Source organism: Hesperophylax consimilis, chromosome 25 (genome assembly GCF_061612785.1).
Source record: "Hesperophylax consimilis isolate HC1 chromosome 25, BYU_Hcon_1.0, whole genome shotgun sequence".
NCBI classification, from domain to species: Eukaryota; Metazoa; Arthropoda; class Insecta; order Trichoptera; family Limnephilidae; genus Hesperophylax; species Hesperophylax consimilis.
The window spans coordinates 12,113,262-12,136,377 of NC_142860.1; the positions used below are offsets into that span (position 1 = coordinate 12,113,262).

Consider the following 23,116-nt stretch of genomic DNA (forward strand, 5'->3'; position numbering starts at 1 on the left):
TATCATGACCATCAACATTTTTAACGGATAGTTTAGCAACTATCCTTTGACGCATGTCACAAAATAGTAAAGCCCCCAGTACTTTTCTCTCTTATAGATATCTCAAATTTGTAATCTTTCCCGCAGTAAATTGGTGTATAACAGTGAAGGTCAGTAACTTTGAGTAACTAAGAGAGGATGTTGGACAACATGTACAGGTGTACCTTCCTAACTACCTACAAACAAATATGCAAATCTATAGGCTAGCGATCAAGATGAAATTAATTACAAAAATAGTACAAATTAGCTGTATAAGGACGGGTTGTTTCGCAGAATTTGAACAATTCACCAAATTTCAATGATGCTCTTCAAGTTCTGTGAAGGTCCTATTCAAGATCTGTTATTATATAATTATTGACCAGTTGTTTCACAAAACTGAAATGATGAAACCAGTGATTCCTGATTATGTGAAGTAAAAAGTGTAAGTGAAATTCTGAAATCCGGGGTAATTTTTGATGTTTTTTTTTTTTAAACTTAAAAAAAGTAGTAAGTAAAATGGGTTGGTCAATCACTAGGCTGAGGGACAAATGAGGGCATGTGGAGGATTATTTTTTTGCTTGGTTTAGGAAAAAAAAAACATAAAAAGTCAAAGGGTTCTAAAATTTCTTTAACATATTTTACTCTAAATAATGTCAGGAATCACTGGTGATAAAATTAAGTCAAGTATATCCCCGTTTTGTTTAGGTATGTCGTGTCTGGAAACTTTTTGAGTAAATAGAGTCCAATGCTGGAATTATTTAGATCAAATGTGAAAAAAGGTGGTTCAGAGTTGAATACCAGTTGTTTAATATCGCTAAGAGTTGAATACCAGTTGTTTAATATCGCTAAGAGTTGAATACCAGTTGTTTAATATCACTAAGAGTTGAATACCAGTTATTTAATGTCGCTAAGAGTTGAATACCAGTTGTTTAATATCGCTAAGAGTTGAATACCAGTTGTTTAATATCACTAAGAGTTGAATACCAGTGGTTTAATATCGCTAAGAGTTGAATACCAGTTGTTTAATATCGCTAAGAGTTGAATACCAGTTGTTTAATATCACTAAGAGTTGAATACCAGTGGTTTAATATCGCTAAGAGTTGAATACCAGTGGTTTAATATCGCTAAGAGTTGAATACCAGTTGTTTAATATCGCTAAGAGTTGAATACCAGTTATTTAATGTCGCTAAGAGTTGAATACCAGTTGTTTAATGTCTTTTAAAATGTGTCGAAGCGTTGACTTGGCTCCAGAAACCGAAAAAAGTTAAAAAAGAATTCCTCAAATTGATAAGTTTTTTTGGTTCTTTGTGTGATATTTTGATTGCACGCGATACCTTCGAGAAAATGACCTATTATTCCATTTGATTGTTCATATGCAATGGCGCGAAACGCCGCTTGCAGTTGATTCGTTCCTTTCCCGTAATTCGTGGTACGATTCGCTTTTCGTTTCGCAAATGTATGCGTACTCTTAGATGCGACTGAATCTTTATCTCTTTTCTGTTTCATATACATCGTTTAAGAGTCGTTAATATTGTTTTCAATGAATAAATATTGCAATTTCAGGCTTTACTCCTTACGTTATTCTACTATAAAAGTAATTATTATCGTATAAAATTATCAATATAAGGTCTGATTGCCAGATCATTAATCTATTTTACAAAACACTGAGAAATCACGGTAATTGATTCAGAATCTCTATTATCAATAGTTTAAAATAAAGTCGCTATCCGCGTCTGTCTGTTTGTGCGCTTAGTTCTTCTAAACTACGCAACAGATTTTGATAGAATTTTTACTATCATTTAAAAAATTTCTTTTGAAATGTTTGTATATATAATACATGCATATTATATTTATAGAAAATAGAGAAAAGTCGATGTTTTGTAATAAAGTCGTAAAAAAATATTTTCGGGCGCTTTCATAGCTAATGCTGGCTAAACCTTATGAGATACATCAAAATTATGTAGTACGGAATTGTATATCTTAATTAGAATAAATATATATATACATATATATTGATAGAAAAGTACGCGACTGACTTTTCTCTATGCTTTTATATCTTCTAAACATAACCCCTAGCAATACCTGGTACACGTCAGCTAGTGCTAAAATAGTCTGTTTGAGCGCTATGTTCTTCAAAACTACGCAACGGATTTTGATAGGGTGTTAGAGAATTTCTTCTGGAAGGTTCTAATATATAATACATGCATATTATATTTATAGAAAGTAGAAAAAAGACTCGTAAAAGAACAAAGATTTTACGAGTCTAATTGCAGACGTCTACCCATATACATATGAACATTATGAATATTATTAGTCGAGAACTTAAAGGCGAGGGGTTAAACCAACAGTTGGGGGACGCAGAGGGGAAAGCTGAATATTCATATGTCTATGCGTCTACCGCAGAAGTTTGAAAGGTGTCTGTCTGGCTCTAAACGTAAACGTATTCAGGTACATAACTAATTCATCATCATGACCTTGTACGTAATACGTTACGTTATAATTTAAATATCTCAATATCTGTGTCATTACCCGCGGCTAACGAATTCGTACCGTGACCAACGACATGAATTACTTTATTGATTTTTTTGTTCCTTCTACTGACGTACAGTCATTTAGTCAGACTGGCCGTTTTACCAAATAATTGGTTTGATATTTTGGGGAAGCCATTGTGTTGTTTTGATAAAATGAATTGAAATTAATTGTACTAATTCTTTGTTTCAAGGATTTTTCTTTGAATCAATTCGTTTCAAAGTGTTATCACGAAGTATTAAAATGTTAAGTTATTTTTATACCTGACAGCAATGTCGCCTTTTGGAAGCATTGTAAATTACGATGGAGCTTTACAAAAATAAGCGCAAATCTTGCAAGATAAAAAAAGAATTTTCGTATAAAAGTTGAAAAAATTTTACATTTATTGAATGTTTTTTTTTAAAATGATAAAAAATACAAAAAGCAGTTTCAAAAGCATTGTTTTATTCTATAAATGAAGTAAAAGAGAGAACGATAACGAGGGAATGCTTAGAAAAATTTAAACAAGTTTAAAAGCAACCCTTTATGATTCTATGCAATCTAAGGACATGTTGTTTCCGAGAATTTGAACATTTCTTCAAATTTAAAAGTTAATTTTCAAGTTCTGTAAAAGTTCTTTTCAAGTTCTGTTATTATTTTTAGTTTTGTCAAGTAACTTGCCTATAATGATATAATAACAGAACTTGAATAGGATATTCACAGAACCCGAAAATGAACGTTTAAATTTGATATTTTTTTTTAAATTCTATGAAACAACAAAAATAAAAATGATGGGAAAGAAATAATGTCATCCGAAGATCTTTAAAAGAAGGAGGAATAATATATCACCTGATGTTTAAATATGCTTAAAATGCGCATACCAATGAAAACAGGTTTCAAAGTTTTGGGAGCAGTATTCACATAAATAAATAACTCTTAAAATCCCTCACAAAAAATGTCTGGAGCTTTTGACCACCATAAATTATGCGCTAAAATACGAAAATAATTTAACAATAACATAAAAAATATTAGTCATAATTCACAATTAATGTGGGCGATGATTAGCGGGTTTTGTACCCCGCAAAAATGTTTTACGTCGTAGAATCGATAAGGAAAAACCCTCATAACAAATAACCGCATGAATAATTCTGGAAAAATGGCCTCGAGACAGTTTTTTCTTAGAACCAATGTAGCGCAATTGGGATCTCCGATTCGAGAAAAAAGTGGTAAAAAAGACTTGAATTAACACCGAAAAAACGTAATTTAATCGAAGGTTGTTTGCTTCAAGACCGTTTCGATACAGTTCGGTTACGATTCTTTTGTTGACACCATGTAGATTACACGTAGTAAAGCGAAGCGGATATTCAACGGTGGAAACATTCTAAAATACATGTAAATGGTGTTAATTGAGTGGTAGTTTTACATGTTCGGTGAAAATGCGGAAAAACGGGCAGAAAAAAGGATCCGCTCAGTTAGCTGTTATAAGTTGATAGTGTCCTTGAAAACCGTTTGAATTGCGGTACTTTTATCTGAGAACAAAAAAACAATCACGAAAGTATAACATTTTGTGGCGTATTTTCCGGTGTACAAAAGAAAAATAATACACATGAAATTTGGCAAGGTTGAATTATGACGGGGGCTAATGTAATATTGCTGTCGAGTTTCAGTATCGGAAAGGTTAATATTATTATAAGGTGCTGTAACATACAATAACGTACTACGGGTAAAATCTAAATTTTATTCGTGTTATTTTTAAGATTGCTTTGTTTTAAAAAACACTATTCACCCAACAAAATTTCGCAGTAAGTGAGCGGAAAATGACACAGAAAAATAATTCAAAGTAACCTCATACAAATATGTTCAATACCATATATATATATAGATTGATTTACTGTATAAATAATTATGGTTTAGCTGGATCCTGTATTTTTATTCGTAACAATTAAATGTTCGAGGTCCGCTAATAATGTAATGCTAGGACCTTTCATTGACTGCACGATGCTTGCTTTAAACGTGAGAGAATGCTAAGATTTACTAATGAGAGATAATTTATTTCTCAGAATGACAGATTATTAATATGTTGAATAAATATATTTTCGTTAATGTATCGAATCTTTGCAAACATTATTAAACATATATATATATAAAAAAAACAATAATGAAAAGAGAAGCAAAGAATAACAGGAGTTTACGACGATAAGAATTAAGGATAGGTAAATACTTCCTGTTCTGTTCGCGAGGCGAAATCTTATAATTAAAGAGAATGGATGCTGTTGGATCGTTTCCGCGATGTATTTAAAAAACATCAAAATCAACGCGTTTAAATCTAAAGATTCGTGTTAAGGCAATCAGTTAGATCTTTTCAATTTTTAATTTTTGACATGCAACAATGCAGATTAGGCTTATTAATAAATGTATATTATATTATCATCGTGTTTATTTTTTTTATTATTTGGTTTTGTATTTCCGTTAAATTTAAAATAAAATATTGGAATGCGGATAATATGGGTCTGTTTATGAAAGAAAATACATAATAAATGATCTCAATAAATGTATATGTACCAATTATTTGTATTTCCATAAAACATTAATAAATATTATATCTCTAAATAGTATAAAATCTGACGCTGACGCGTCTGACTGTTTGTGCGCTTATTTCTTCCAAACTACGCAACAGGTTTTGATAGAAATTTCACCATCATTTAGAAAATTTCTTCCGGAAGGTTTACATAAAAAATACATTTATAGAAAGTAGAGAAAAGTCGATGTTTTATAATCAAGTAGTAAAAATATATTTTCGGGCACTAAATTGTTAACTCTGGCTAAATCTTATGAGATACATCAAAATAATTTACTGTCGGTAAACTAGAAAACCTACCATGGATATTTGAGAGCGGGTCACGATCTTCACCAAAGAGGAACTAGCCCAAGAATAAATTAGAAAATAGAAGCCGATTCAAAGAAATAAATATCGTATAATTATTCTTAAAATTATCTTTTTAATATGTCTATCTATTCGCATTTTTTCTGTCAATAATTTATTTTTTCAATAATTGTCATTAACCAACAAATAATAATTGTCAAACTTGCCTTACGTTTTTTTAGTAGCCCATTTATAATGTATTTATTTATTCTGGGTTTAAAAGATATTCTCACTTACGTGAGAACAATCCGGTTAATATAGAAATAGGTACATACAATTTTAAAAAAAATCTATTCGGTCAAAGGATACATAATATCTACATAAAAATACGAAATTATTTAAAAGCTCATGCATTCAAATGACAAATAATACAATATACACGGCAAGAGATACAGGGAATACAAGAGACACGAGTGATACAAGAGACACAAGGGATACAAGGGACACAAGGGATACAAGAGATACAAGGGATACAAGAGACACAAAGGATACAAGAGATACAAGGGATACAAGAGACACAAGGAATACAAGAGATACAAGGGATACAAGGGACACAAGAGACACAACAGACACAAGATATCCAAAGAAAGATACAAGTCTAGTGACACACAATATTATAATTAGCATAGCATATTATTGAGCGACAGCAAGATATTTTTTCTGAATCCGTATAAATAATTCACGAAAATGTCTACTTCAGCACACTCTATATTATTATACAGTAGAAGCGTTTAGGTCAGAGGGCTAAAACAGGCGATGCTTTTTTTTAAATATATTCAGATGAAACATGCTATGTTGTCTTAAAAAATTGGAATTGGGAACATTATTTAAAACACAAATAAATAAAATAGTTAATATCCGTACTAGATATTTAACATATCTGTATAAAAAAAATCAGTTTCATCTTATATTTTGCCTCAAATCCAAGTTTAAGCTCGCCCAGCCGTTCAACCAATAAACATATATTACGAGTATATCTGTCAACAACAAACCGTTCTGCTTAATTAATTTTATTGTATTACGCTATAACCATTAACCGCTTGACCACAATAGCTTCTTATAATTAAATAATGTTATTTGATACACTAGGAAATCAAGTATGACTTTGTGTGTCGGTAGAGAGGTAACAGGATTATTATTTCCAGTTGATCAAAGCTAATATTAAAAATCTGGTCAAACAAGTTTCGGATAGGCTATGTTATAGTATATTAAGTGAGGTTAGTTAGGCCCTCCAAAAGTACTTCTAAATCAAATATTCTAACGATTTATAAAATAACATGTCCTCTTTCCTACTGAATTAATGTTCGTTTTAAATAAATTATTATGCAGTTTTAATGAATTTAAATAAGAATAACGTGGAAATATATTTATGGCGAATTTTAGACTTTTTGATGTTTCGTTATTGTTTTAGAACAACTATTTCGCTTTTATGAAGGACCGTTTAATTTAGGTTAGTTGTCTTGTTTAGAATAAAAAGCTACGAATTGAAGGTTAAAACCTCAAATTGTCTGGAATAAATGGGATAGTATTAAAAAAACTGTTTTACCCTAAACTATGGCTGGTTGATAATCGATACGTTAAAGCTTAGTCTTAGTGAAAATACTCTTCCAAAAAAAAATTAAAAACAGGCTGGTACACTCATGGTGATTTTCACTGGTCACAGTAAAGAAATGCGTCAATTGGTTATTATAACATGGAAAGTAATAATGTTCTAATGGAGGCCCAGAACATGTTGAATAAACCCTGACAGGTAAAATGCCTAACTGCTCTAACGATACCAGATAACGAATACAAGGTGTACAGCAGGAAACAACAATGAACTGAGGAAAGGCCTATATTCAACACTAACTTGACCAAAAGTGCTCGACTGTAATGATCCAGATTTTAATGAACTCCCTAAAAAACCGATAGCGACACAAAGAGAATAGGAAAAAGCTCTGCTAGCAAAAGAATGTAAAATACATTGGACTAGGCCCATTGGTTGACTCGAGGGTAACAGGTGGACAAGAAGAGATCAAAGACCTGTTAGTATATGACATCAGAGAAGCAGTACGTACAAGGTGAATCAAGACAGGAAGGAGTGGCGATCAAACGAGCAGAGTGTCTAAATGAGCTGGATTTGAGTAATTAGATCCCTAAAATAACTGCTATTGATCTATATATTTACGTGTAACAGAACAGATGTATTTTGGTAAGCTCTTTTATATTGAAATTTTAGAATCAATACGTGGACGACCTTCACAAATTTAACTTACGCATAATTATTATTATTTTATAGCTACTTCTGATAACGGGTTTTTCAGTATTATTTTTTAATAATTGTTTTGTTTGTTTATAAGACAAGGGTTTTTATGCATGGCACAAAGGATAACAAATTATTATAATCAATAATTACTCGCTTGAAATATCCATACAAATTGAATATATCTAACGAGTAAAAATAAATGCCACCGATGGGAATTGAACCCGCACCTTCTGATTGCCGGTCAGGTGCTCTGAACCACTAAGCTACGTCGGCTTGTTTCCATGGAAATAAGGAATAATAATAATTTCAATTAGTATGGATACTTCAGGCGAGTAATTTTTGCTTGTAATAATTTTGGTTTTACAGTGAAAATAACTTATTTTATGAAATATTGGTCTCAGTTTTTAAAATTAATCGATTAGGGGCAGAAATTTATGTTTTCTTGGCAAATGCCAGTACATTAATATATTATTATTGGCCATAGCTTAATATAATTTTTAAAGATTTTTAATAAATATGGATATTCGGTTCGTGAAAGAGCATTAGGTGCACAGTTTACGATATATATGTAAACTGAAAACACTGTATAACATTTGGAAATTATTAATACTTCTAGTTGGAGTAATGTAGATTTATAAATATTTCAAAGAATTCACTTTCAGCAAATTAAAAAATCCTCTATCCCACAAACTATCCACTGCTGAATTACAATCAAAATTGTTTGTATGTACGCTCACAAAACAACAAAACATTGTTTGAATCAATGCAGTGTAATGATTGTGAAAAGTGATATTTAAAGGCGTGGAAGACGATCATCAAGGTATTCGTGAGATTTTAAGAATAATATTGATGTTTGACGGTCAAATATATTAATTTCTAAAGGTGATCTAAGATACAAGGGACGTTTTTTTAAAATTAATCACTTAACTCGGAAATCAATTGAAAAGCCGCCTTCAATAAATGCCTGATTAATAAATCAATTGCAAATGATTGCACTAATGATATTTTTGTATAATCCATTCCTAATCGTTCAATGTTATTTTCTTCATTTGATAGCAGTCACAAATAGCGAGGTGTTATGCGGAACCTGTCTACTACTAATCACTAAGGTGTTCCTGAATTGTCACAGTCAAGTCAAGTCACGACGACATTTATTATAGAGAAATCGAGAGATTTATTGCAAATGTTGTATGATTGTTGAGGAATCATTAATACAGTAATGTCAATCATCATTGCAATTAAATCAAACTACCAAAAAGGAAAAATATGTAAAACAGTTCATTCTACAAATGGATGAAATATTATAATGCGCTGCAGGAAAACATGAAAATTACACCAATTGATAAATTTTAAATAGATTGTGAGAACCATACGCAAGATAGAATGTAACAGAATGTAAGTTATAATTAGTTATTTTTTAAAGATAAATGCCCAAATAAATAAAATGATCTTCTTCTTTGAAAAATCATTAGTATGTACATTATTTTTATGTCTGGTTTAAAACTTCCACGAATAATATCAAATTTTATGTAATTTTTTGTTTTCATTTCATCTCGTCAAAGAAATTTTTTTTTTTTTTTTTTTTAAAGAAAGACAAACATTCCCGGGTCACGAATAACCCAACAATGTTTGAAAATCTCCTACTACCACCACAGAAAGCCGAAAATGTTGCTTGTGTTGTGATGGAGGACTTAGCCAGCCGAGGAATCGAACACGCGACACTCGGGTGAGACCCAAGCGCTATGCCCACTCAACCACTGACCGGTCAAAAATGTACACCTTAATTTTATATTTTATTCTAACCATAGAATTGTGATAATATGTACTATAATACCTAAACTACATTGTGATTTTTTATAACTTTTCATTATGTAAATGTGTATAAAAGAATACATTTTTTAAATGATATAGAGTAGAACCGATGATAAAGTCAATGTTTTTATTACTTGAAACATTTTTTTTAAAATTTATCCGAGATATAAATTACAAACGAATACGTAAAGACAGATAAAGGTTATCTATAAAAGTCCTCCAGTATTGGATTTTCAGCAATTCCTTGCTAAAATAATATATTATGTAGGTTAATTACTTCTCACTGTGATTTGTCAAACCATAATACTTTGAATTGGTAATTAAATTAATTTCGAATTCACGCTGTGCTCTGTCGGTTAGTTATAATAATTTATCAAATATAATCTCAATGCATTTTTAATTTATATCGTAACCGTTCTGTTAGATATATACATATATATGTAAATTATTCATAAAATTAAAATTTTATCAGTCTAGCTAAACAAGTCAAGTCAGTAAAAAATGTTATTCAAGTTATATATTTTTTGTTATCAGTTAAGTATTTTAATATTATGAAATCGTTCTAATTAGTTAAATTCGCTACCAGGCAAAATGGGTTGTTAAAGAGAACAGAAAGGAATATAAACTACCGCATCATAGTAATATTTGGTCGTTAGGATTCGTTTATCGCTTAGAAAATGCGCTAAAACTCCATTATTATCATGGCCATATTTAGATATTACTAGCTGAGGTGTACCCAGCGTTGCCGGGGATTATCCTTAGGCGATAGATATATACCATCGCGTACTTTTCTGCAGTCCTTTTGGAGATATATAATTCCGTAATATATTAATAATAACTAAGCATTTATATAGCGCAGTTTATTGTCATTTCACTTCAAGTACGCTTAACTATAACAAACTTAAAAACGGTAATTTAGTATTAGTGGCCATGTTCTTAAAATTATTCCTACAGTATGCCTTCCCAATACATTATGTTGATGTATCTTATAAGGTTTAGCCAGCGTTAGCAATGTAAGTGCCTGAATTTTTTTTAAACTTTATTACAAAACATCGTCTTTTCTCTACTTTCTATAAAAACATTATGCATGTATTACATACATAAACCTGCCAGAATAAATTCTCTAAAAGATAGTGCAAACCTTATTAAAATCCGTTGTATAGCGACTGTTTTATACTATTTAAAGACATATTAAATTATATTATACATTCATACTTGGATATTAAACATGGAGCATAATGTAGGCGACACATTACGCCTCACGCATCTTGGCTTGGCCTATTTCAGAATATCGCTCACCGTACACTACCAATGGGAATGTATGGCGAGCGATATGCTGAAATACGAAAATATAGCGCGCTTATAGCTTCACACAATTGTACACAGCTTAAACTGCACACGTTTTTAAAATTTATCAATGCTATCGTTTCTAGAGGTTGTAAAAACCAATATTAAAAAAGGGGCACATGTGGAACACCGAAATACATCATTAATGTGTAAATCGGTTTGAATGTTTGTAAATTCAGTATTGGCAAATCACGTTTGTGAATCTTAATAGCCCAGCTACACTACTCGCGAAGTTGATCGAAGTTGACCGAATACGATAGTGTGAGCACGAACTTCGCTTCGCTTCGGGCAACTTCGCTTCGCTTCGCCCGACTTCCGATTGTTGTCGGTAAATGCGCCCGAGTCAAAGGACTCGAAGCGTCACGGCATAAATAAACCAATCACTGACTGGTTGGACTGAGTTACTCGCGAAGTTGCACGAGTGTGTGGGCACGCACTTCGAACTTCGGCTAACTTCGTCGAGGACTTCGTCGAAGCGTCGAAGCGAGTAGTGTAGCGGCCGCTTTAAAATCTGCCCAGTGGCGCCCGTTTTTGTTGTATTCCACGTTCTTAAGAGAAGTACTCAATCAAAATTAATGTTGGTTTGTTTACTTGTTTTAACGGGATACCACAAAAGTCACATTCTTTTCAACAAACGTAAAAAAAATTATAACAAATTGAAAAATTGCTTCATTTAAAATTCAAATAAAAATAAACAACTTTTGTAACCAAACCTTACTAAAAAAAAAGATAAATTGGTACGGCTTCATTTCGGCAGGTAGGTACTGAATATGAAAAAAAAAGTTAATGGTTCATATTGTGCCGTTAAATAAATTACTGGCAATGATGTTTATTGTTGACTAGCTACATACTGTTATTATAATGATTTTATGCCTAATGACTGCGATTTGATTTCTACACCTTAGAATCCACGGAAAAATATTTTTAGGTATAAATCTTTTGAAAAAGGTTAGCTTAATGTGCCTAACAAGTACACTCGTGGTAGATCCTATGCACTTTTTACCCCCCGAAAACGAAGACTACTGCTTATTAAAATGTGCCAATCAACAGAGCGACTCAATTTTTTAACGATTCTTCATAGACCATCGACATTTTCAACGTCACTTACAGACAGTTCAGCTATAAACTATCTTTAAGCGCATGTTACAAAATAGTCCCCCATGATATTTTTAAATTTACATTCACCTCAATTTCTTCTCCGTAATATTATTGGGGTGTAACCGTTTTATGGAGAACATCCGGAGATGAAGTGGAAAATCGGGAGATCTCTTTCGGACACACTCGAAATTCGAGTCTTGTGACGTACTGAAATGCAGGCCTACATCCTGGAAACGCCGGGCCCTGTTCAATTTTGCAGGCTACCGACATCTGTAGTCTAGAAATTTGAAGTTACTACGTTTAACCAAAATGGTGTGAGTCCTTGCTTAGAAAATAGTGTCAATTTGGTCGGTATAGCAGGTTTCATTTTTACTGCTAAACATCACGATGACAAATGTTTTATTTACATGTGGTGGTTTTTTGAAGTCTTTAAAAAGGCTCGCATTATGTGTTTTTTCGTTCTTTTCTCAACAATAACTCGATAATAAACAAGCTCATAAGTCAGAGCGATCGTAGCAGTGTTATTCGCACAGTTTCTTTATAAATATTGTACCTGTTTCAATAGTTTGAAATAAATGTAAAGTGGTATCAAGAAAACCAGTTTTTATTCAAAAAGGATCATCCCCAATTTTTAACATTTGATCCTTCAACCGGATTACGATCAGGAGATTGTATAAAAAAAAAAAACAAAGAACCAGCAGCCAAAAGGATACAAAATTGATTGAAACTGGAAATCATTAAGGAAAGTGGACCACATCGCAAATCTGAGATAAGTATTCAGTGCTTTCCTTCCTATCATCCATTTTATGTTTATTCAGGTCTCATGTAATTTAAACGAGATTAATCTTAAATAGAGTCAATATTATAAATAAAATCACTACCCACTTGAAAATAAGAATATAATATTATTGAATAGTGTTCTCAAATAGTATTGTCAAGATTGTCGTGGTATTCTTTCAAACGGGTGTTTGCTAAAATAAAATAATTGTCAACCGATATTAACAAAATATAATTAAAAATGGAAAATATGAAGTCATTAATAAACAAACGCGGCGTAATCAAAGGAAAACTAACCCGATTCGCGGATTCCTTAAATGCATTGTCGGTAAATGAAATTAAATTAAGATATGAGCGGGTGAAATCATTGTTAGATGAATTCGAAGCAGTTCAGCAGAAAATTGAAATGTTACCGGATTCAGACGAAATTGAAAATTATAGTCAACGAGAAGCTTTCGAAAACCAATATTTCTCAGTTTTGGCAACGGCCAAAGGCGCGATCGAATCCGTCGATCAAAGTAAGGTGGAAATTAAACTACCCAACCTCCAATTACGGGAATTTCATGGCGATCAGAAAAATTGGGTTAATTTCGTCGAAACCTTCAAGACTTTAGTCCATAGCAATAGTAATTTAAGCAACGTACAAAAATTCTTTTATTTGCAATCAACTTTAAAGGGAAACGCATTAAAGATAATTGCTAATCTAGAAATTTCTGAATTAAATTACATTTCCGCTTGGGAATTATTAAATGAACGTTATGCAAATTTAAGAACTACCGTTCATAAACACATCCAAGCTCTATTTTCATTAAAAGACATGAAACAAGAAGAGCCTGTAGCATTGAGGTATCTAATTGATGAAACAAACGTTAGTTTAAAGGCATTACAAAATATCGGGGTCAAGGTAGATCAATGGGATCCATTGGTTATTTATATAATATCAAATAAATTAGACACAGCTACCCGAAAAAATTGGGAACAATATATATTACAAGACGAATTACCGACGTTAAAGGAATTCTTAAAATGTTTATCTGCTAGAGCCCAAGTATTGGAACTGATGAACGCTTCTGAGAAAAAATTTTCTAGCTTACATAAAACACAACTAGGCAACAATAATTGCAAAAAAGATTCATCAGTATTTTTAGCGGTAAAGGCTAACAGCTGCATTTATTGTAACGAGAAAGGTCACCATATTTATTATTGTAAAAAATTTCTGAAATTAAAATTACATGAGAGGATTGATTCTACGAAATCAATCCAAGCTTGTTTTAAATGTTTAAAGGTGGGTCACCAGGCACAGAGTTGCAAGGCAACCTTTTCTTGCAGGCGTTGTGGCAAAGATAATCACAACACCTTACTACACAATGAGGTACCTCTGCGGGAGGCCTCCAATATGGATGCTGATAACGAGGTTTCAGTATCGAATTTTTCTGCATCGGATAAAGCAGAAAAAATAATATTATTGTCAACTGCCAACATAGGAGTTGTGGGTAGTAACAATAAAATTTTTAAAGCCCGCATTCTGATTGATTCAGGGGCCCAGTCAAATTTTATGAGAGCAGAATTTGCTAATAAATTAAATTTACCATGTGAATTGATAAACAAACCCGTTTCTGGGATCCATAATAACATCACTCACATAAAAAAGAGAATTTCAGTGGAGATGAATTCGCTTCATACTGATTATAAAAGTGAAATATCATGTCTGATTTTACAGGAGATTACAACAAATTTACCACAGGTGACAATGGCGAAAAAAGACTTCAAGTTACCACGAGGATTGGAGCTAGCTGACCCGAACTTCAATATAGCTGCACCCATCGACATCCTGTTGGGCGCGGAGAGTTTTTGGGAAATCCTAACCAACGATAGATTGAAACTCGAATCGGGACCAACACTTCAACGTACGCAACTGGGATGGATCATATCAGGACCAATCCACATTTACCCAAAGCAAAGGCCTGTATCAGATTGTTGTAATTTATCTATAAATAAAATAAGTCACCAAATAGAAAAATTTTGGAAATTGGAGGAGATTAATCCCACTAAGATTCTAAATCATGAAGAAAAGGCTTGTGAAGCCAGTTTTGCTAGTACTCATACTAGACAAGACGACGGTAGATACGTAGTAAGTTTACCGCGTCGAGCATGCATTGATCAGCTGGGAAGCTCATTGCTCACTGCTGAAAAAAGATTTAAAAATATAGAAAGAAAATTTGTGTCAAATCCCGAATTGAAGACACAATATATACAATTCATGCGTGAATATGAGGAATTAGGTCATATGGAGGTGTGTGACCAGTCAAAGGGGGATCGTGAATCCTATTTTTTACCTCATCACGCTGTAATAAAAGAATCAAGCACTACTACTAAAGTGAGGGTCGTTTTTGACGGCACCGCCAAAACTTCAAATGGAATTTCTCTCAATGACGCCTTGATGACAGGACCTGTTATACAAAAGGACTTATACACCCAACTATTGCATTTCAGGAAACATCAAGTAGTACTGACGGCTGACATCGAGAAGATGTACCGCCAGATTAATGTGTGTGAAGCGGACCGTGACCTGCAGAAGATAGTGTGGCGCGAGTCGCCGCAGGAGGTGCTCAAGCATTACCGTCTGAAGACAGTCACATATGGTCTGGGGCCTTCCTCTTTCTTAGCCACTAGAAGTCTACGGCAAATTGGTATGGATAACAATATAAATTTTCCTAGAGCTAGTCAGGTCATAGAAAATGACTTCTATATGGATGACTTGTTAACCGGAGGAGATGACATGGAATCCTGTAGAGAGTTAAAAGAGCAATTAATCAACATCTTTTTGTCTGCGGGGATGACCTTGAGGAAATGGAGGTCCAATGTCTTGGAGTTGTCAGCCGAGTCGGGCCAAGCTAAGATTGCCGAATCAGGCAATTCTGAAAAAATTATTACTGACAATCCAAAGACTGAGAAAATATTAGGATTAATATGGAATAATGAATCTGATTATTTTTCTTATGTAATAATGAAACCATCAAGTCGAACCGAGAGTAAAAGACAGATATTATCTTGCATCGCATCAACCTTCGATCCATTAGGTCTTCTAGGACCGATTATAGTTGTAGCCAAATTGATAATGCAGAAGTTATGGCAGTCTAAAGCAGCGTGGGATGATCCATTGCCTAATGAAATATTAGCACCCTGGAGGTCCTACCTTCAAGAATTAATTCAACTAAATGTGTTGAAAATACCAAGAAAAATTATTTGCAGGCAATCTACATATCTACAACTACACGGTTTTTGCGACTCATCTGAGAAAGCTTACGGAGCCTGCGTTTACATGGTGTCGGTGGACCATGTCGGTAAGCGGCATTCACATTTAATAACGTCCAAATCAAGAGTGGCGCCATTGAAGTGTATTTCCCTGCCCAAGTTGGAGCTTTGTAGTGCTGTGCTACTGGCTAAATTAATTAAAAACGTAAAACAAGCGTTAAATATAGTGGAGATCGACACACATTATTGGTGTGACTCCATGATAACGTTGTGCTGGCTGAAAGGTCAACCTACGAGATGGGCTACTTTCGTTGCAAACCGAGTAGCCGAAATACAAGAACTTAGTGATCCAGATCTATGGAGACATGTATCATCAGCCGACAATGCAGCAGATATACTTTCAAGAGGAACCACTACAGATAAATTGATAAATTCTGCAATATGGTGGAATGGACCAAGTTGGTTGACCGAGGGAGTCAACGCTTGGCCTATATCAAATATTTCGTGTTCAAACCCTCCTGAACTCAAAGGCAAAAATATTCTATTATCCACAGATATTCAAGAATGGGAGATATTTGAAAAATTCTCATCATTTATTAAATTGAAAAGAGTTACTGCGTATGTATTGCGATTTGTCAATAACTGCAGAAGTGTTAAGGGTAAAATTTCAGACAATTTAAGTGTGGCTGAATTGGAATCAGGCTTGAAATGTCTATTGAGATCAGCTCAAATACACGCCTTTCAAAAGGAATTGAAAGAATTAAAAAACCATGGCATCGTCAACAAGAAAAGTAATTTAAAATCTCTTAATCCCTTCTTACATGATGGTCTAATATATGTAGGCGGTAGGTTGAATTTGGCTACACATTTATCTTACCAACAAAAACACCCAGTTATCTTGCCGGCTAAACATAAGCTAACTGAATTGATAATACGTCACTACCATTATGTAAACCTACACGCAGGACCTCAAGCTTTGTTAGCTGAAATACGATTAAAATTTTGGCCCATCTTTGGTAAAAATACTATTAAAAAGATATTACATAAATGTGTTGTATGTTTTAGATGTCGTCCCCGAACCGGTCATCAAATCATGGGAAATTTGCCACCCGAAAGAATTACGCCGAGTCGTCCTTTCGCTATCACCGGAATAGATTACGCCGGACCAATTCTGATTAAAAGTGGGACGCTGAGGAAGGCTTCCCTCGCAAAATCGTATTTATGTATCTTTATTTGCTTCTCAACCAAGGCCGTTCACTTGGAATTAGTTTCGGATTTATCTAGCAATGCTTTTTTGAACAGTTTAAAAAGGTTTATATCCCGTAGGGGACAACCTGAAAAGATCTTTTCCGACAATGCTAGTAATTTTAAAGGAGCTAGCAGCAGACTCAAAGAGCTGTACACCAGCTTGAGGGAAAACAACGACAATATTCAAAATTATTTAGTGAACAGAGGTATTGAGTGGAAGTTCATAACCCCTCGAGCCCCTAATCAGGGAGGTTTGTGGGAAGCAGCAGTAAAATCAGCAAAATTCCATTTATATAGAATCACTAACAATTCTTCATTAACATTTGAACTCTTATATACCTTAATTTGTCAGATTGAGGCCTGTTTGAACTCCCGTCCATTAACTTCCTTATCCGACGACATCCATGATTACCAACCTCTTACCCCAAACCATTTCCTTATAGGCACTGAATCCTGTATCATTCCTGAGAGAGACGTCCGGGCGATACCGGACAACAGACTAACTCAATATCAGAGGATCAGTTCGCTAATTCAATCTTTTTGGTCTAGATGGAAGCAAGATTACCTGATGGAACTACAAAAGAGAACTAAATGGCAGACCAGCACTCAACGGGCACTGCAAAAAGACGATCTGGTGATTTTAAAGGAAGATCATTTACCTCCACCTTTATGGAAAATGGCCCGAATTCTGCATACACACCCTGGAGCGGATGGAGTAGTACGAGTTGTTACATTAAAAACACCTCAAGGAGTCTTTGTGAGGCCCATCACAAAGATATGTCTGATGCCCCTGGATTCAGACACTAAACCTGTAATTGACGTCCCGGACCTTACCAAGGATTGATTATGTACATTACACTATGATGCTTATCTTCTCGACTCCACCTTGGATGGATCAAGCAGAAGACCTGAGAAGAAAGAAAAAAAAAAGGAACAATAATTGTGTTGTGTTCAGTGTGAACTATATTATTTGTGTTATTGAACTATTTAAATATGTAAAAATTAGTATGCAGACGTGTGTAATTTAGTCATTTTTGAATTTTTTTTGGTTATTTAATAGGATTAATAATTTTCTAGTTATCTTTAGTTTATTAATAGAGTAATTCAACAGCATTTATACGGTTAAATTTATAAGTTTACCAGCAGGGCATAAAAAAAAGGGGGTTTTATTTTGTTAATTTCTGCTATTTTGAATTATTTTGTTAGTATTTTTGTGGTATATTTAGATTAAGAATTTTTAGTTTATTCTGTTTGGTTTATAGTTTATTTTTAAATAGATTATCATTCAAAAATTTAGTGCAATTTTTGAATCCCGCCCCCTGGCAATATGTTCAATTTTGCAGGCTACCGACATCTGTAGTCTAGAAATTTGAAGTTACTACGTTTAACCAAAATGGTGTGAGTCCTTGCTTAGAAAATAGTGTCAATTTGGTCGGTATAGCAGGTTTCATTTTTACTGCTAAACATCACGATGACAAATGTTTTATTTACATGTGGTGGTTTTTTGAAGTCTTTAAAAAGGCTCGCATTATGTGTTTTTTCGTTCTTTTCTCAACAATAACTCGATAATAAACAAGCTCATAAGTCAGAGCGATCGTAGCAGTGTTATTCGCACAGTTTCTTTATAAATATTGTACCTGTTTCAATAGTTTGAAATAAATGTAAAGTGGTATCAAGAAAACCAGTTTTTATTCAAAAAGGATCATCCCCAATTTTTAACAGGCCCTTCAGCAAGTTTTCTTATTTATTTTTTCTATTTATGTAAAGAAGAGTGTCTGTGACATGTAGCGAGCGGGCGGTGTAGATTTAATTTGTAAAAAAATCCATTTCGTTATTGTTTAATAAGTTTTATTACGAGGTTGATTTGACCTTCAAAACAAGAAGAAGACCACTGTCTACATCAAATTTAGAAAAAGCAACAAACAAATATAAGTACAGGGTTTTCCAATAAGAGGTGTTATTTTGAATAGCCCGTTATTTCGGTAGATGTTACTTTTGAAGCTGTCATTTTTTAACATTTGACAAGTAGAAACTACGCCATTGATAAAAATGGAACGATACACGCTTCAACAACGCATTGAAATTATTAAAATTCACTTGAGTGAATCAAATGCAAATCATCTTTAGTGATGAGGCCCATTTCCGCCTCGTTGGCTTCGTCAGCAAGCAAAATTGTCGCATTTGGGGCTCGGAAAACCCAAGAGTTATTGTTGAAAAGCCTCTCTATTCTCAACGTGTGACTGTTTGGTGCGGTTTATGGTCCGGCGGAGTCATTGGACCTTACTTTTTCGAAAATGAGGCTGGATCAACAGTTACGGTGAATGGATTGCGCTATTGAGAGATGATTATTGATTTTTTATGGCCGGAATTGGATGATATTGATCTGAACAACGTTTAATTTCAACAAAACGGCGCTACAAAACCATTGATCTTTTACGATTGAATATCAAAATAACACCTCTTATTGGAAAACCCTGTATAACTTCCAGAATTTCTGTACAATTTTATTTATTTCATATGTTGGCAATCCGCTCCATGAATACTTCTTTATTAGTAAGATCCGTATAAATACACAAGTACAATACTATAATTTCAATGTTTAAATTGTCTCTTGTCTAACAATCTGCTTGTGAATTGCGCAATGTTTGAATTGCACCTGTTCGTTGCATAACTCCGCTGCGGGTGCTGTGAATGCTCGATGCAGATGAATGAATGCATTGCAAAAGGAACTAATGAGGTTCAAAAATGCACGAATTGCAAATCGTTTTATGAACCCAGTCACATTAATACGTCAGATTAGCACGAATTCGATGCGGAAATAAATAATTGTGAAGGTTCGAATGCATCGCCAGTACCTTGGTGTGCTGTATACTTATGTATTTATTGAGACACACATTGAGCTTTAACTATACATACTTTATAAAAAGTAGTGCAGTTTTACTGATAGGTAAGAACAGTGAAGTTATAAAATATATGGACGCGTTGTAGAAATGTTAAAGTGGCAAGCTAAAATCTGGTCAATTGTAGTGCTTTCGATTTTGTAGTTTAAGTACTGTACTCCCTCGCGTAAGGTCGTGTGCTACCGCAATGTAAATTGCTTTGAAAAAGTGCCAAAACGCCTTCGATTTTTTAGGGTATTTGATAAGATAAGGAATAGGATAGGATCATTAAAAAAATTAAGTATGATTTGGCATTTTTTATGGATCTTCTCTCTCACTCGGCTACAAATTGTTCTCGAATTGATCCTGGGCTTTAGAACGTAGTATTCGACGAAAGAAAAAAAAATTCACACAGACATATTTTTTGAATGCTGTCTTTGTCATACATGAACAACGTTTGAATTAAGAATTTACTGAAAACATACGAGTGTTTCTTACTTGTCACTTTTTATCTTGAGTTTGTGAGACAATAGCAAGTCTAGATGACAATACATTGTATTGTAACGTCATTGGGTAAAGGACTTGCAATATAAATAATGATATATAACTGTATATTGCATTATCGCAACAAAACGTGAAACAAATATTGGGAAGAAATCTGCAGATTTCTTGTTTAATACTTTCAAGGTTATAAAACAAAATGTGGTCGCTGTCAAAACCAAAGCATTTCGTAAATGTAAATGGCAATAAACTATTATTAAAGTTGATTTTGAGAGTACCTAATCACGATTCTCATTTTAAAATATTATTCATAACTCTTCTAAGGAGATACAGACATAATTATTCGTTTTTTGTTTTTAATGAGTTTTTATTATTCACAATGTACATTTGTTACGTATAAATTTTTTTTTTATAAAATTAGCGATAGCTAATTTTATAAAAAAAAAAAATTTATACGTAACAAATGTACATTGTGAATAATAAAAACTCATTAAAAACAAAAAATGTCTAGAAATTGTTACATAGTGAATGCCAAAGAAATACAAATAATTATTCGTGTTTATATTAGTTTCAATAGTTAAAAAAATAGTTTAAAATAAACGAATTGTTAAAATAAATAGCCCACACAATAAAGAAAAATGCACAGAACATTTGGTCAAATATATCATTTTTTCATATCAGAAATAAACCTTTGAGGATGAACGTCCAGGGCCAATTAATGTTTAACAGAACTTGAACAATTAATTATTCAACAAATTTCAAAATTAATAAGTTCCGTGAAGTTTTTTTACTTTAGTTCTGTTATTATTCCATTGAGTTACAGTTATTTCAAAGAACTTTCATAGAAATTGAATACAAACTTTAAAAGTTGATGAAATGTTGAAATTTATAAGATCATTTTTAAGTTCTGTAAAAATCCTGTTCAAGTTATTTTATTATAAGGCTTGTAAGATATAGTAACAACACTCGATTAGAACTTTTACAGAATTTGAAAACAAAATTTGAAATTTGATGAATTGTTCAAAGTTTGTGAAACAACCCGTCCACACAATACGTTTTTAAAACAAACTTGCAAAAACGCCTAAAGTAAAAAAAGCAACACTTAATTTTAATTATTTACGAAGGTTCTACTTCGTCTAGCCCTTGGAGAAGCATGATCAGACTGAAGGTTACATTGGATGCCAATGACAGCTTGTTGTACCTACGTGTAATGTAGTGTAAGATAATAGATAATAATTACTTACTTACGTGTTCAATAACTCTATTGTATGTTTACACACCTCTATAAAATACCTTCCTCGATACAGCCTCCAAAATAACAAAAAAATAACGTCTACCTTTTACCAATATTTATCGTCAACTGTTTCCAACTAAAAGCTTTTATTTTTGATAAAATAAATGTGCAGCTGTGTAGGTATGGAAGAAGTTAAGCGCTCAAGGATGTGAAATGTAAAAATGCGCTAAATATTTCCTCAATGTTTTTTTGTGCAATCACCGCATATATTATTGTGTCCGGAAGAACAATCATGATATTTTTTGTTTATTGTTTTATGTCAATATTAACATCCAAACAGCAATTTTGTACGTTTATGGATACTTCTTGAGTCCTCAAATATGTTAAATTGTTGAAACATATGTTTTTGTTTATTGTTTAATAATACAAATGTTAAAATAGTAGTGAGCTTTTTGGTCTATCCAAAATAATTCAATTAACTCTTCCACCCAGGGCTGGTTCTGGGCAGGCGCAATAGGAGCAGCCCGCTCCGGGCGCTAACTTGCCAAGGAGCCAAGGAGTCAAAGAGCTTATAATAACTAACCTAACTCTGATTCCTTAAGGCGATGCCATACGTAGTAATGCAAAATCATGTGTTTTTGGTTTGAAAATTTGATCGCCTAGAAATGTTTCAGATGCTTTAATTAAATACTGCGAGTAGAATACATCATGGCCTTTGAAATAATCGAGTATTTTTTAGATAAGTCTTTTTATAAGCCCAGAAAAAATAATGTAAAGGCTTATGAAAACTGCTTTAAAGTTCAAAATCTCCTACTTACGAACCCATTTTCGGTTATGATTTTATTGTATAATGTGGCAAATTAAGTTATTTATAAAATGATTGATAAAAAAATTAATATTTATGCCTGAATATACACAAAATAAAATAAAAGGCACTTTTTGGCCATGTTTCTTTCTTGCATAAATCAAAACAGGCGGATAGTGTTAAGCGGGAATTTAAACCTTATCGCCATCTACGTAAGGGTTGTTATTGATAGCGGCTCAATTTAAAATATTACACGACATAGTGCATCGCCTTAAGGTTTTAACTAGTGCCAGGCGCGGTTTGGCTTAGGGTCGGCCCTGCTTCCGCCCCCCTCCAATTCCGCAAGGCTTTTGAAGGCTTCAAAATTTCTCAAAAGGGGGTGCAAAAACTCGTTTGACCTTGGACAGTTCAGACATGTGAGGGGACCCGTAAACAAACTAGAATTTCTGGTTCGATGAGCTCATAT

The 23,116-nt window shown here is 33.3% G+C and overlaps 1 protein-coding gene across 7 annotated transcripts in view; it reads right to left on the minus strand.

Moving 5' to 3' along the window:
• Positions 1 to 23,116, minus strand: part of e (nonribosomal peptide synthetase ebony) — an 86,973-nt gene that overhangs the window by 57,636 nt on the left and 6,221 nt on the right. The window contains exon 1 of one of the 7 annotated variants that reach the window (XM_089646888.1): positions 21,856 to 21,966. The exons of 3 other annotated variants lie outside the window; for them this stretch is intronic. The gene's annotated coding sequence lies outside the window, so the exon portion shown is untranslated. Of the gene's footprint in view, positions 1 to 21,855; positions 21,967 to 23,116 lie in introns of those variants that run through there. 3 more of the 7 variants (XM_089646889.1, XM_089646886.1, XM_089646884.1) reach the window with 3 other exon arrangements.